Here is a 12,321-nt window from a genome sequence, read left to right as displayed (position 1 = left end):
AGTGAGGCTCTGGGACCTGACCTGAAGCGTAACCCAGGCCCGATGCATTTACACTGCCAGTTAGCTCCTGTTATATGGTGGCTACCTGAGGTTATGATCCTGCCCCCCCCCAAAAAAAAAAAAAAACAGAAAAGGGTTCCTGTGTTAACGCACACTGGCCATTAATCAAAATGAGACAATTATGGATCACGATAAAACCCTCACTGACTCCACACGCATTCCCTCCGTCATTCACCTTTGCCTTGCAGGGCAGAATGACAGCCAGACCTCCCCTTAGAGGAACATAACAGCAGCGAGGGAAAGCTGGGAGAAGCACGCAGAATCGGGGAATACACTGGCTAGACGGTAGCTGAAAAGTAAGGCAAGGTTTTCTCAGGTGAGGTAGTAACCAATATCGGGTATTAGGCTCCCCTGCACTTCGCTGGCTCCAGTTCTGCTCTCCTGCGGTGCGTGGAGTGACTGCAGAGCTGCCTGAGCCTAGCTCCTACCCTGCATGGCCAAACTGTTCTGGCAGAGTAAAGCCTGGAGGCTTTGCTGGTGGGATTATGTGGGAGGTGTTCCCATTAGGGACCATACCGTCTGATTTTGGTAGCAGTCTGCCCCGACTTTTTACATCTCAAGGACCCAAAAATCTTTTCGTATGGAGTGAGCTAGCCCCTGCCTCCTGCTAAAAGAGAAGACAATGGTAGTAGGTCTTCTAGTGACACCCCCTCTCTCCCCCCAACTAACTAGGCAATTAATTCTTGAAATATTCAGCATTGTTGGTACATCTGTATTTCATCTATAAAACCAAACTCTATTTTCCTGATAAAACAAAAGCAAAAGAATAGATGGTTAAAAGAATGAGCAGTTAGATATGCCCATTTTTTCTTCTTATGTGTTCCTTATTTCTGAGTTTTGGCTTTTCCTCTATATCCACCACCTTCAGAGTCCTGCCTCTTTCCTAATAACTGGACGTTGGTTGATGTAAAAGCCACACATACGATGGGACAAATTCTTTCTTGATGTGATTCTGATTTTTACTGACAGAATTGCACCAGGAATAATTTTGATCCAGGGACAGTAAAAAAATCACATGTTAAAGCACTAAACCAAGAACTCATCAACAAGAGCCCTTGTTCCTGCTGGGATTAGTCAAGCCCATTCTACTAGGTATTTTTCAACCATATCAGGAGGAAGTTTGGAACCAAGTTTAATCTATTTCCCAGAAGTTGCTGACTCCTTCATGTAAAATAAGAAGTTTGTTGTCAAGACAAGAACAAAGTTTTGGAGTCTTCACCAGACTTGCTCTGTCTGGTGCATCTAAAAGATTAATTTGATGTATGATGACTTTTCGTAATAGTTGTCATTATCTCTCCCCACACATACACACGGCATTTGTTTTCTAGTTTGTGCTTTATATGACAGAGGCCACAGTTACCCCTAAGCAAAGCATAATGTTAAAAGAGGGCATGGACAGAACTGAAATGTTGCTTCATGAGGCTTTTGGCATAGGAATAAATTTTATCTCCCCCCCCCTTTAGCAATTCTAGTCTAAAGCAAAACCATTTTTAAAATCAGTCATTTTTCAAACTCCATTCTGCCACGCAGCATGTCTGGCTTTTGTCCCCAAAAGATCCATGTAGGACTGGAATGCTAAAAGAACAATAATAAGAATAAAGACTTAGAAGTAAAGGGTAGTTTACGCTTAGTCCTTCATTCTGCATCAGGAGCAGCACTGCAAGTACGAGATAGTTTGAATCACAGTACAAGCCTCGGTGAAAGCTTGACAAAGTGATAGTTGCCTCCATTTCACCCTTTTAGGTACTTTTCCTTCTCATGATCTGACTTTAGAAGGTCTCGAAACAATTTAGCAAGTGAAAGGTTTGCATATACGACAGTCCAGGGTCTGATTGAGAAAGCCGTGGGCCTGATCCTCAGTGACCACAACTGTCCTCTTCAGTGGAAGAGTCCTGGGAGGCACCTCTGAGGAGTCCCCTATTCTAGGCAGCACTGGGCATTTCTTATGCCCGTCTCCAGGACTTTGGGTTAATTCCGTACTTGCCTTGGTGTGATTAATATGTCAAACAATTCGAAAGAAATTCTTGTAAGGGCTAAAAGCTTATTTTTGTCCCCACTGTCTGTTACTTACATTAGCTGAAACTACTCTGAAAGCGTAATGGTAGATGTTCATGCCAGCTGAAGGATTTGTTAAATTCTCCACTTCAAATAACTGTTGGGTTTCCATTCTTTTTTTTAATGCCACATTCAGAGGCTTGCTGCATATGAAACAGATACCATTTGAAAGTTGAGCCAATCTTATCTAAATTATCTATTATCACAAAAGCAGATCTGCTTATTTAAAGTGGTATTTTCATCCATATTAGCTCTATGTCAGGTAACTGGTTACTACTTCTATTCAGCACTGATGCAAACCCATCTCTAAATTACTTGGGAAGCAGTAAAATATCCATTGTAACTGTCTATAACAATACACCCTGCTGTCTGTCCTATTTCTCAACGGACTTATAGGACAGATTTTGGATTAACACCTGAAAGATCATAAGCTAAAGCAGACGCTGAAAATAAGTGGGGCTCACTGGAAAGCTAAAGGGTAGGGTAATACCATTGATACAATCAGTTAGGGAGTTCTCAGAAAGGAAACTCTTAAAGCCCTTTAATGTGACATATGCAAAGTTAAGGAAAAAAAATAGAGGAAAAGTTTGTTTTTTTTTCTGCAGACTGTGTTCAAATGTGACTGCCAATGCAAGAAGAGCAAATGCTCTTCCACTGAGTGTAACACCATGGGGGTCCTACCAGAGGTCACATGTAGAGCAGCAGAGGGGAGAATTTGGCCAAAGAGGGTGGCAGGAGCAGGCAGAGGTAGCCTGCCTGGAGGAAGCCACGTTTCTACCCTCAGCTGCTAGCAGGAATAAACATCTCCCTGGGAATATCTGTCTTTCTAGCTACATTTCTCCGGTTGGTGTCAAACTGACATAAGAGCAATGAAGTCAGAGCATTTTGGGTCAAGGTTCTTAACTCTGGTTATTCTTTACGTCCTGTGTTCGAGAAAGGACTATCAGTAAAGATGGCTCTGAAATGTTTTAAATTCCTCCAAGATGCCAACAGACACCTGTAACACTGCAGAAATTGGGAAATCAGCAGTTGCTTTACAGCTACCTTCACACATCCCCCCCACCCCCCCAGCTTAGAACACAAAAAAATGGAGAATCAGGCCCCATCTCACCATTCAGTGTTTCTAAAGAGATCCAGCTGAATAAACCAAAACGATTGGAACCAGCCTTTCATCTACTAATGGTCTAATAGGATCCCTTTGTGTTGATTTTAGCACTTTCTCTTCTTGGCTGCACTAAAGAATCCACTGCAGTAATGCCCAACCTTTTATTGTTGTGCCATGTTATTCATGAATTATTCCAGTTTCATGGTTATTTTTGTTTTGGCGTGTGGCCTGTTTTAAAATATTTGTAAGACAAAAGAAAGGAACACACTTTTTCCACTTCCCGTCTGTCTGTCTAGAGGTCCAAACAACTTCCAGCTTTGGGAATCTAGCTAATAATTTATGAGCCTGAGTGCACAGGATGGTGTGAACTGAGAACTTGGCATCCACGGACTTTGGTGTATTCTAGGCAAATTCTAGTCCCAGTCGTACTCCACAGCGATCATCATCACCAACCCATCCCTTGAAGCTAAAACAAAACCAGAGCCCATCTCCTGGCTCTCTTAAAACTCTAGGCAAAATTTAGACTTGGACTCAATTTATCCTGCCAGTCAGTCTTTCCTTCAGATGTAAACGCAGAGAAGCGTGCTGAGAACTTGGTCCCACCTTTAATGAACAAAATCCCAGACAGACCTTTTAAAAAGCGTATTTAATGCAGTGCAAATGATGACCTGTTGATTTTATGGCTCTTCCAATGCAGATATGGGCACTTGGAGAAGTAGGCTAACTAGAAGACATTTATTCTTTTTCTAACCTTTTGTCCATCATTTGCTCAGTGGGGTTATGTGACCTTGGCTAATAGCTGTCACTGCTGCAAATGGTGTGAGGAATCTCTGGGTGAAAAGAGGTTACTGGTGGATAAAAGATGGCCCACCTGCAATGATGCTTTCTGGTATATTCTGGATGGTGAATGATTTCTACTGAGATCTATGACCAGTAAGAAGCTGCTCAGCTCAGCAACTACGTGATTATAGCCAGAGTTATGCAGGGATAATTCAGTCATAGGCTGTTCAGGACAGGGAGCAGAGCGAGTCTGCAGAGGGAAGACGTAGTATTAGTGTACCAGGAGCGTCCGAGTGGCTGTGCTTGTGCTTAACTCTCATAATAGGCCCAGAGCAATTTCCAAAATCCTGAGCAGACAGGCATATCTGAGTGCTCATTCAAGTGTTTCAAATGCTGAGGCGTTTCTCCCCACCAAACTGCATCCTGATTGCTTTCCAGCATTATGAGCCGGATGGACAGTGAGCTAATCAAAGCTGGGGCTCAGTAGAGCTATGACCACTCTGCACGTTGAGCCACCGAAGAGCAGACAACTTACAGTCATCTGAACTGATACTTGAGACAAAGAGTTTTTACTTAATTTCAGTGCCAGGCAGGATTTCCTGTGATGTCCGGGCCTACACAAACCGCTTAAAAAGGATGAAACTAGGAGATAATGGTAAGCAGTACTGCGTGATAAGGGACGCTCCCCTGCCCCTTCGGTAACAGTGGATCAGTCCAGCTGATATTCCATTGCACAAACTGACATCTCTTTTCTAAAAATAGATGTCTGAACATTCAGTCAATGGAGTAATCCAATTGCCTGAACATTCTTGGGTGCTTTATCATTTAAATTGTAATAAATCACAGTATGCCACAAGCTATATTGAGTTGCATCAAGTTACATTCCCACCAATAACATGCGGTAACCAGATGAAATCAGTCTGACGTGACGTAACTGAACTGAAAATTCAGTGCATGCATTGTTTTGTCTTAAAAAGTTGGCCTAAACGGGTCTCGCTCAAAAATTAGGGAGATTTTATTAAAATCACTGCCAGTGTCCCATTTTAACTCACCATTTCTCCTTTTTATTTATTTGAAATAATGAGGATATGGTACCTGCCCTAAAGTCCATTGAACTCCATTGAAAGACTACTACTGATTTCAGACTTTGGATCTGGCCTTCTGGGAATTTTTAAGTAAAATATTAAAGGATCACTGTAGTGCATTTTTTAGGACAGTTGGACTAACACAGTGATCCTCCCATGAGTTGCTCAGGGATTTGCGTCCACAAACTAATACCTATCATTAGTTGGAAAATTTTCCTTACATTTAGCTTATTTTTCCTTTTCTTACTAAAAGAAATGGGATAACATAGTTTTACATCTCCTAAGTAGGCCTTTATTACTTCAGAGCAAGATTCCCCTGGACCACCTTAATGAATTCCCTCCTCTCCTTGGTCTTATACATGTTTCAGATATTTATACAAGATGAATGAACATAAAAGGATTATTTATAACATTGTTGTTTCTGAAACAGGGGGCTAAAGCTAAACATAATCTGGTTCAATCCTCAGCTAATGTAAATCATTCTAGCTCTGCTGAAAGTTGCTGATGAAATCTTTCTGTGCACCCAGTTAAGGATTGGTTTCCGCAGGAATGGGAGGAGGGAGAGCATTGAATAAAACTGGAGGGAACGAAACGATGCCACCTGTGATGATGTCCGTGGATGCCCGATGTGCTGGAAAGTCCTCACAGGCTTTGGTTCTGCTGCAGGTGGAGGTACGACAATGTTATGGGTGGGGTTACCGGTGCTAATGTAAGTCTCGAGAGCACAGGTCGGGTGAAAATGCAATGGCATAGATATTAGCTTGAGCTGGTGACCTGACCAATTATATAGGGCCATGCTAAATTACCTGGTTGAAAAGTTACTTGAGCTAGCTTGATCAAGCCTAGTTACATGGCCTGCTATCCCAGCTCTGCTGCAGTGATGCTTCAGCCTTGGATACCTTGGTCTGAAGCCTCTCTGGTTTTGCTGACTCCACTGCTGCACAGTTGCAGTGACAAAACTGAAATCATTCATGGGGGTAAGGTTGGTGCACTCTTGCAGTGGGTAGGTTTGAGGTATAAGAAGGAGGACTATTAAATCTGACTCCTTTTCCCAAAGTAGAAGGTTTTTTTTGGGAGATCATATGAGGCGGTGACTTGATGAGAAAGATGAGAGAGAACTTGGAAACAGAAGGAGAAAAATGTGGAAAAGGGGGAAAGTAAGCCATTAAGGGTATGTCTCCTGTCATAAACTCTGAGCTCAGTTATAAAAGGCCGGTTATGTGCAGTTTGCTCTCACAACTTGGGGTCACTAATGAGATGCTGGAAGTGACCCCCACCATGAGGGCAGAAGAGGTCCCCATAGCACAACTGCAATGGAGGGCAGGACTTGGCTTTCTTATCCCCAGCTGACCAACCCTGCCAGCGCTGATGGAGGGTGAAGAAATGCATCCTCTTAGCCTGCTTAAAGTGCTCCAGTTCACATTAAACTGTCTTTCTCCAACAGGACTTTTAAACCCTGTTTAAGAAGTGATAGGACATGCGATTGTGCTGGCATTTCTAGTGGGAGATGCTGCTCCTATCCCCCTCCCCGAAAGCTGCAATGAGAAGCAGCTGCTGGACGTAGCCTTTGAGTGAAGCTCTGCTGCAGTCAGAACAAATCCATAAGCAGAGCTCAATGTTCCACCCTTCTTTCTTCACAGGCTTTAGAAAAGTTAATTAAATGAGGCTGGGATTTGAAAAGTGAGAAGTCCCATTGCCATACCAGTTCCTCAGTGTTCCCCTTATTGTTCCCTCCAACCAGAACATCAGCACAGACCTCATTCCTACTACTTACATACCATATTTCCACAAACTTAACGGTTACAATGTGGTAATGAGCAGTAGAATACCAGATGTTCAGATTAGATGGGCCTAATGGCCGCGTTACAGTTTGTAGGGTAAATATAATAATTATTAAACCCCCCATTTTACAGGCACAGAAACCAAATGACGGGAAAAATTGAGTGATTTGCCCCAAGTTTCACATTGAGTCATTCGCAGAGCGAGGGAAATGGCTAAGGTAATAACGTGGCTCTATCGACAGCTGTGGAAAAACAGCCAAGATGTCATCAGGTAGCTATAGGTTTTAACACTCGAGTAGTGACTGTGCAAGGTACTGCAATAAGCAAAATACGAACCTCCGACTGGTGTACCTGGTTCTCCTGCACCCGGCCGGACTGCAGAAATATCGCCCTGTTGTGGCAGGGATTCCCCATACCCCTGACGTCCTAGGAAGTCCCAGCCAGCTGTAATGTAGTGAAGCAGCAGAGACAAAATCTTTAACAAATGAGGCCAGGAAGGAAATGCGGCTCTAATTCTTTGGCCAGAAAGACTCGCTGATGAGCAGCAGTTTACATGACTACAAACAGACAAGAACCCTCTGGGCTTTTTTTTTTTTTTTTTTTTTTTAAGTCTTGTGGTCTTCATATTTATAGGAGAAAGATGCCAAGAAATATTGAAGCTGTATCTCCTCTTGGTGTGTTAGCACAGTTCCCCAGCCTGTAAAGTTGATTTCGTGAGCCTGGATGAGAAAAAAAACCCTTTTTTTTCCTGTCTGTTTTCAGTGGGGACTATCTGAGCTTGGCACAGAGATCCTCCAAAAGCCTTTGCTGAAGTCTTTAACCTCTGGCCTTGAGGCTGAAAGTTACCATGGTCCATTCATGCTTAAATTCCTGGTAGGAAGTTTGGTTTTTGTGCTTTACTATGGTTTTCCTAGGAACTTTGATCTTCGCTCCTGGGATTCTCGTATGCACTGCATCTGCATCGCTGGCCTTCATCTCTCATAACTGAGTGGCCTACTTATCAAAGTGTGACAGCTATCTTAGCCCCCCACCCACTTCCCAACGTTGCTGTAGGAGACTCTCCAACTGTTATGAAAACAGATAAGCTAATTGAATAGGCTGTTTCTTGTCGTACTCCAAATATTTGGTCTCCTTTGTCACTACAGCTTGAGTCCTTCAATTCTCTATCAATATAGTCCCTGTCTTCGCAGCATCTGAGTTAGCTTTCAGAGTAGCAGGTTTCCATGAACAAATGGTTCACTTTTGCTCGCCGTTTTCCTGGACGTTGCTTTATTTTTGAAAGGCCATTTTTTTCAAGCGTGAAGACTAGCAGTCGGCATATTCTTAATATAAATAGTAACAGCCATCTCAGCGTGAGTCAGCAATCTCATCATACTGGGGTATGCGAACAGTAATTTGTAAAAAAATAAGCAATGGGCAGTAATTGTGCCCCTCTACCTAACAGTGGCCGGGACAGTGTCTTCTATCGGCTCCATGCTTCAGTAATGAGATGGACCGTTCACTCTATAGGGAAAGCAACAAGAGTGCTTCAAGGCTTGGAAATCACGACTTCCGGGAAAAATAACTGAGAGAACTTTTTTTTTTTTTTTTTTAAGTCAAGAGACGAAAAGGCTGAAAGTGAAACTTGAAAATTGCTTTCAAATACATAAAAGACAGAAACAGAGGAGGAGTAAATTGGTCTCTATGTCCACTGGAGATGAGGCCCATAAGACAGCCCTCTCTGCCTATGATTTTTCTCAAAGAAAAAAAAATATTGTGCCAATAGAATTTGATAGAAGGAGGATCTGCTGCAGTACAGAGTGTAGTACATTTTGCCTGCCTTTGTTGGTCTACTGTGGATTGGTGACAGGTTTTTTTTTTTCCCCTAGCTTCCTCCTTGGCAGTCCATTTAAAACTGGCTCATATTTTGTTATTACCTCTGATGGTTAGCAAACGGCCATATCTGCGAGTTAACTCTCATTTATGATCTTCTCATAATGATAAAGTGGTTCTTTTAAGAGTCCTGTTGCTTGCCAAAAACCTATTATTGCAAAAGTCTAAAGCCATTTCCAAAATAATTTATTGGACAACTGCACTCTGAATGAGTAAGAAGCACTAGGAAGGCTCTCATTTAATACCAGCAATCAAATACATTTTAATGTACCCATAACCAGAGTAGTCAGATCCCATGTATTTAAGAGCAGCATCGCTTCTCTCCAAAAGAACCACATTCCCCAGTCTTGCTTTTACAAACGCGGCATTTGTTCCTGGAGTAATTTTCAGGAAGGACTTTTCAACGAGCTTGCTGTAGGCCTGCCTAGCGAAGAGATGCATCTGAGCTGGCTCTCCACAAATAGCAAGCAGCAGAGGAGGACTTACCCGCACAGGCAGGTGCAAAGAGAGAGAAGCTTCTCTTGTCTGTGTCCAGAGCTGGCCAAACCAAGCCGACTGTGGTCTGGAAACCATGCAGCCGTGTTAACGTATTAGGATATACAAACTAAAATCGGAGCTGGTTCACATCCAGCCAGCTTGAAGCACAGCAGAGGAACTCAGGTCTGTCAAACCCCACGGAAAGTAAGGAAAGCAACGCACCTTTTCACAAGCACATAATTCTCCCGGGGTGTGTCCATGAGGCTGCACCATGCTGTCCAGGTTTGGACTGCAGTCCATTTGAGTCCAGATGCAAATGACATAGGGTTCAGACCTGATTTGGGGGGGTTTGCATTCATTAGGTATACAAAGACGTGTTTATTTGTGTTATTTCATCAGGATTTTATAAATCATTTCCTCATGTGATCACAAGATCATTCACAAATGGAAAAACTTTGCTGAGTTATTTCCTTTTTTTGAGCCTCTGATACTAAAAATTAGCAGTTTTTAAAAAAAATCGCATGAGTTTCGTGACTCATGATGGTTGTAGGTGGTATTGTTTGTTTTGGTGTCTGGAATCTGAGTGTCAAACTTGTCTTTGTCAGAAGATTGATACAACGTTGGTTTTGGCGAGAAACATGGTAGGAGAAAGGACATCACTTAACAGATACTTAAAATGTGGTCAGACTCTGAAAAGTGACTCTTAGAAATGACATTGTGGTTTTCCATATTTATTTTCTCTCAACAACTTCCAGAAACAATCTGCTGAGTTCACAAATCTAAAGGTGATTTGTTGAGCTGTCACCTCTGCAAACTCAATGGAGGCTTTGGAAAACCCCGCCTTTTTCCTTGTGCCTCTTCCATCATCACCGCTAATAAGGATCCCACGACTGGAAATTAGCTGACATGTTGCTGATGGATGCATGAGGCCGAGTAAACTCTAGCTGCTCTTCCATGGCTCCTCTGACTTATCAGGGATAAAAAGAGCAATGATTCAGCTTCAGTCAGAGGTTACACAGAGGTACGCAGAAAGAAGATTATAAAGTAGCAGTGGGGTGGTCTAGCGGTTGAGACGCGGCTCTGAAACGATGGACATCTTAATGCAGTTCCCATCTTTAAAATAATCAAGTACTCACGCTCTCTGTGCTCGATACAGCTGCCGTGGGCCTTGCCAAGACTGGCAAACGCAGTAGCCAGATCACTCCTTCAGCCTGCAAAAGCAATCGCTGGGTTCCTGCTACCTGTGCAGGCCATCAGCAAAAGCTACGTGTAACGTGTAGATGATAACAGTCTGGCTCCGAAACCTAGCGTAATTGTACTTACTGCAATGTTCTTGCCTGGAAACTGAAGCTAATTAGCCCATGTGGAACAAAGCTGCTGAGGCAGCGAGACTGCTTCTGATGCCAGAGCTAGCAGGGGTTCCCCTCCGCAGTGCCATATAGACACAGTCATAGCGGGCTAGGCAAGCAAAAATAAATCAGTATAGCTGAAATGTCCTAGACTTGTCGTGGCAAAAAAAGTCAATCACGCAAGGGATGATGTTGAGGAAAAATCACTTTATTTTTTCAGTGGAAAATATTCAAGGACAGTTAAGAAGCCCAAAATTACATCATTTTTCTGTAATCCGTTATGCTGGGTGCCTATGGAGAAACATTAAGGACGGTCGCTTCTTTTAGATGCCTGGAAATCGTGGCACTGATTTCCCCATTTAAATACATAGATTGTGAGTTCTTATCTCAAGAACGCCTTTGTCATGTCTACAGCTGACACGCTTAGAGTAAGATTTTTTTTTTCCTGTGCAAAGCTGGAGTAATTTGCTCGAGCAACATTTATTCTGCGCATCCTCATTTACTTGAATAAACTACATTTGCTATCATTTTGTTAAGAGAACGCTTATTGGGATGAAATTTGGCTTATCCAGGCCTGAAGCTGTGAGTCAGGAGTACCAGGTCCCATTTCGCAGTGCCCTTCTCTGACCTATGGGAGGCCCTTAAAGCTTGGTCCAAAACCAGCTGAAGTAACATGAAAGAGTCCCACTGAACTCCAGAGGGGCCTGACTCAGGCAAGATTTCTCTGTGTCAGGTTCCTCCTCCTTCCAGCTGCCAGAAATGCCTACTTCTTAGGTAGTGAAGCCTCATGATTCACCCACAGTACGTAGGGATCATGGGGAATTTTGCCCGAGGGACTGAGGGTGACTCTGAAACATGAATATTATGAGGTTTCAGGTTACATCGCTGAGGAAACCTGACACCGTTTTAGTTAGTATGGCTTGAGCGGACAGAGGTTTTTGCCTCAGCTATGAATATCATTGCGTGTTCATGAGGTCTTAAGGCCGGTGGGTACGTTCTGCTGCGCGTCAGGTGTTTGCGCTTCGCAAGGTAGCTCTTGCTCTGAAAGCCAAGGCTCGTTTGCGTTGCCGTTGTGTTTTGCTCCAGTTTGAGGTGCCAGCGGGCAGACAGGCAGCTCATCTCCAAAAGAGCCCCCCCCCCCCCCCCCCCAGCCTGAACCAAGCCCAGATCCAAATCCCAAGGTTCGAAGGTTGATCCCAGGTCAGAGACTTTGCAACTGGCTCCCCTTTGGCCTTTCTGCTTCCAGGGGAAGCCGAGCCTTCTGCTGAACGCCTTCCAGCGTGGTGTGCTGGGACCAAAGCGGGCCTCCGCGTAGCTGGGACCCACCTAGGATGGTTTCCCAGGGCGGTGGTGGAGCTCCCAGCCCACGGTAGAGGCATCAGAGGACTCCTTCATCCCCGATAGTCCTTATTTCTCCGCCTCCGTAGGGGCCAGGTGGGTTTGGGGGCTTATTTAGCTGGGGGCAAGGGCCCCACCCTTGGGCTGCAGCTGCAGCCCCTCAGCAACTGGGAGGCACTGGGGGGGACTGGGGGGGGCATCGCTGCTGGGAGCAGGGCAGAGGGCGGCATGGCCGAGATACCTGTCTGAAAGGTGGACGCGCCGGAGAGGCCCGTAAACGCAAGGTACTTCTTCTTCTTCTTCCTCTTTTTTTTTTTTTTTTAAAGCTTTCTACACGTTTCTAGAACAAAGAGAGGTGGCCGCGGCCACAAAGATAAAGCCCTATTGACAAACGATGTCTGAAATCGCGACGCAGGCGC

Source organism: Struthio camelus, chromosome 22 (assembly GCF_040807025.1).
Source record: "Struthio camelus isolate bStrCam1 chromosome 22, bStrCam1.hap1, whole genome shotgun sequence".
Lineage (NCBI taxonomy): Eukaryota > Metazoa > Chordata > Aves > Struthioniformes > Struthionidae > Struthio > Struthio camelus.
The sequence above is the reverse complement of the archived record's forward strand: the minus strand, read 5'-3'. Positions refer to the sequence as shown.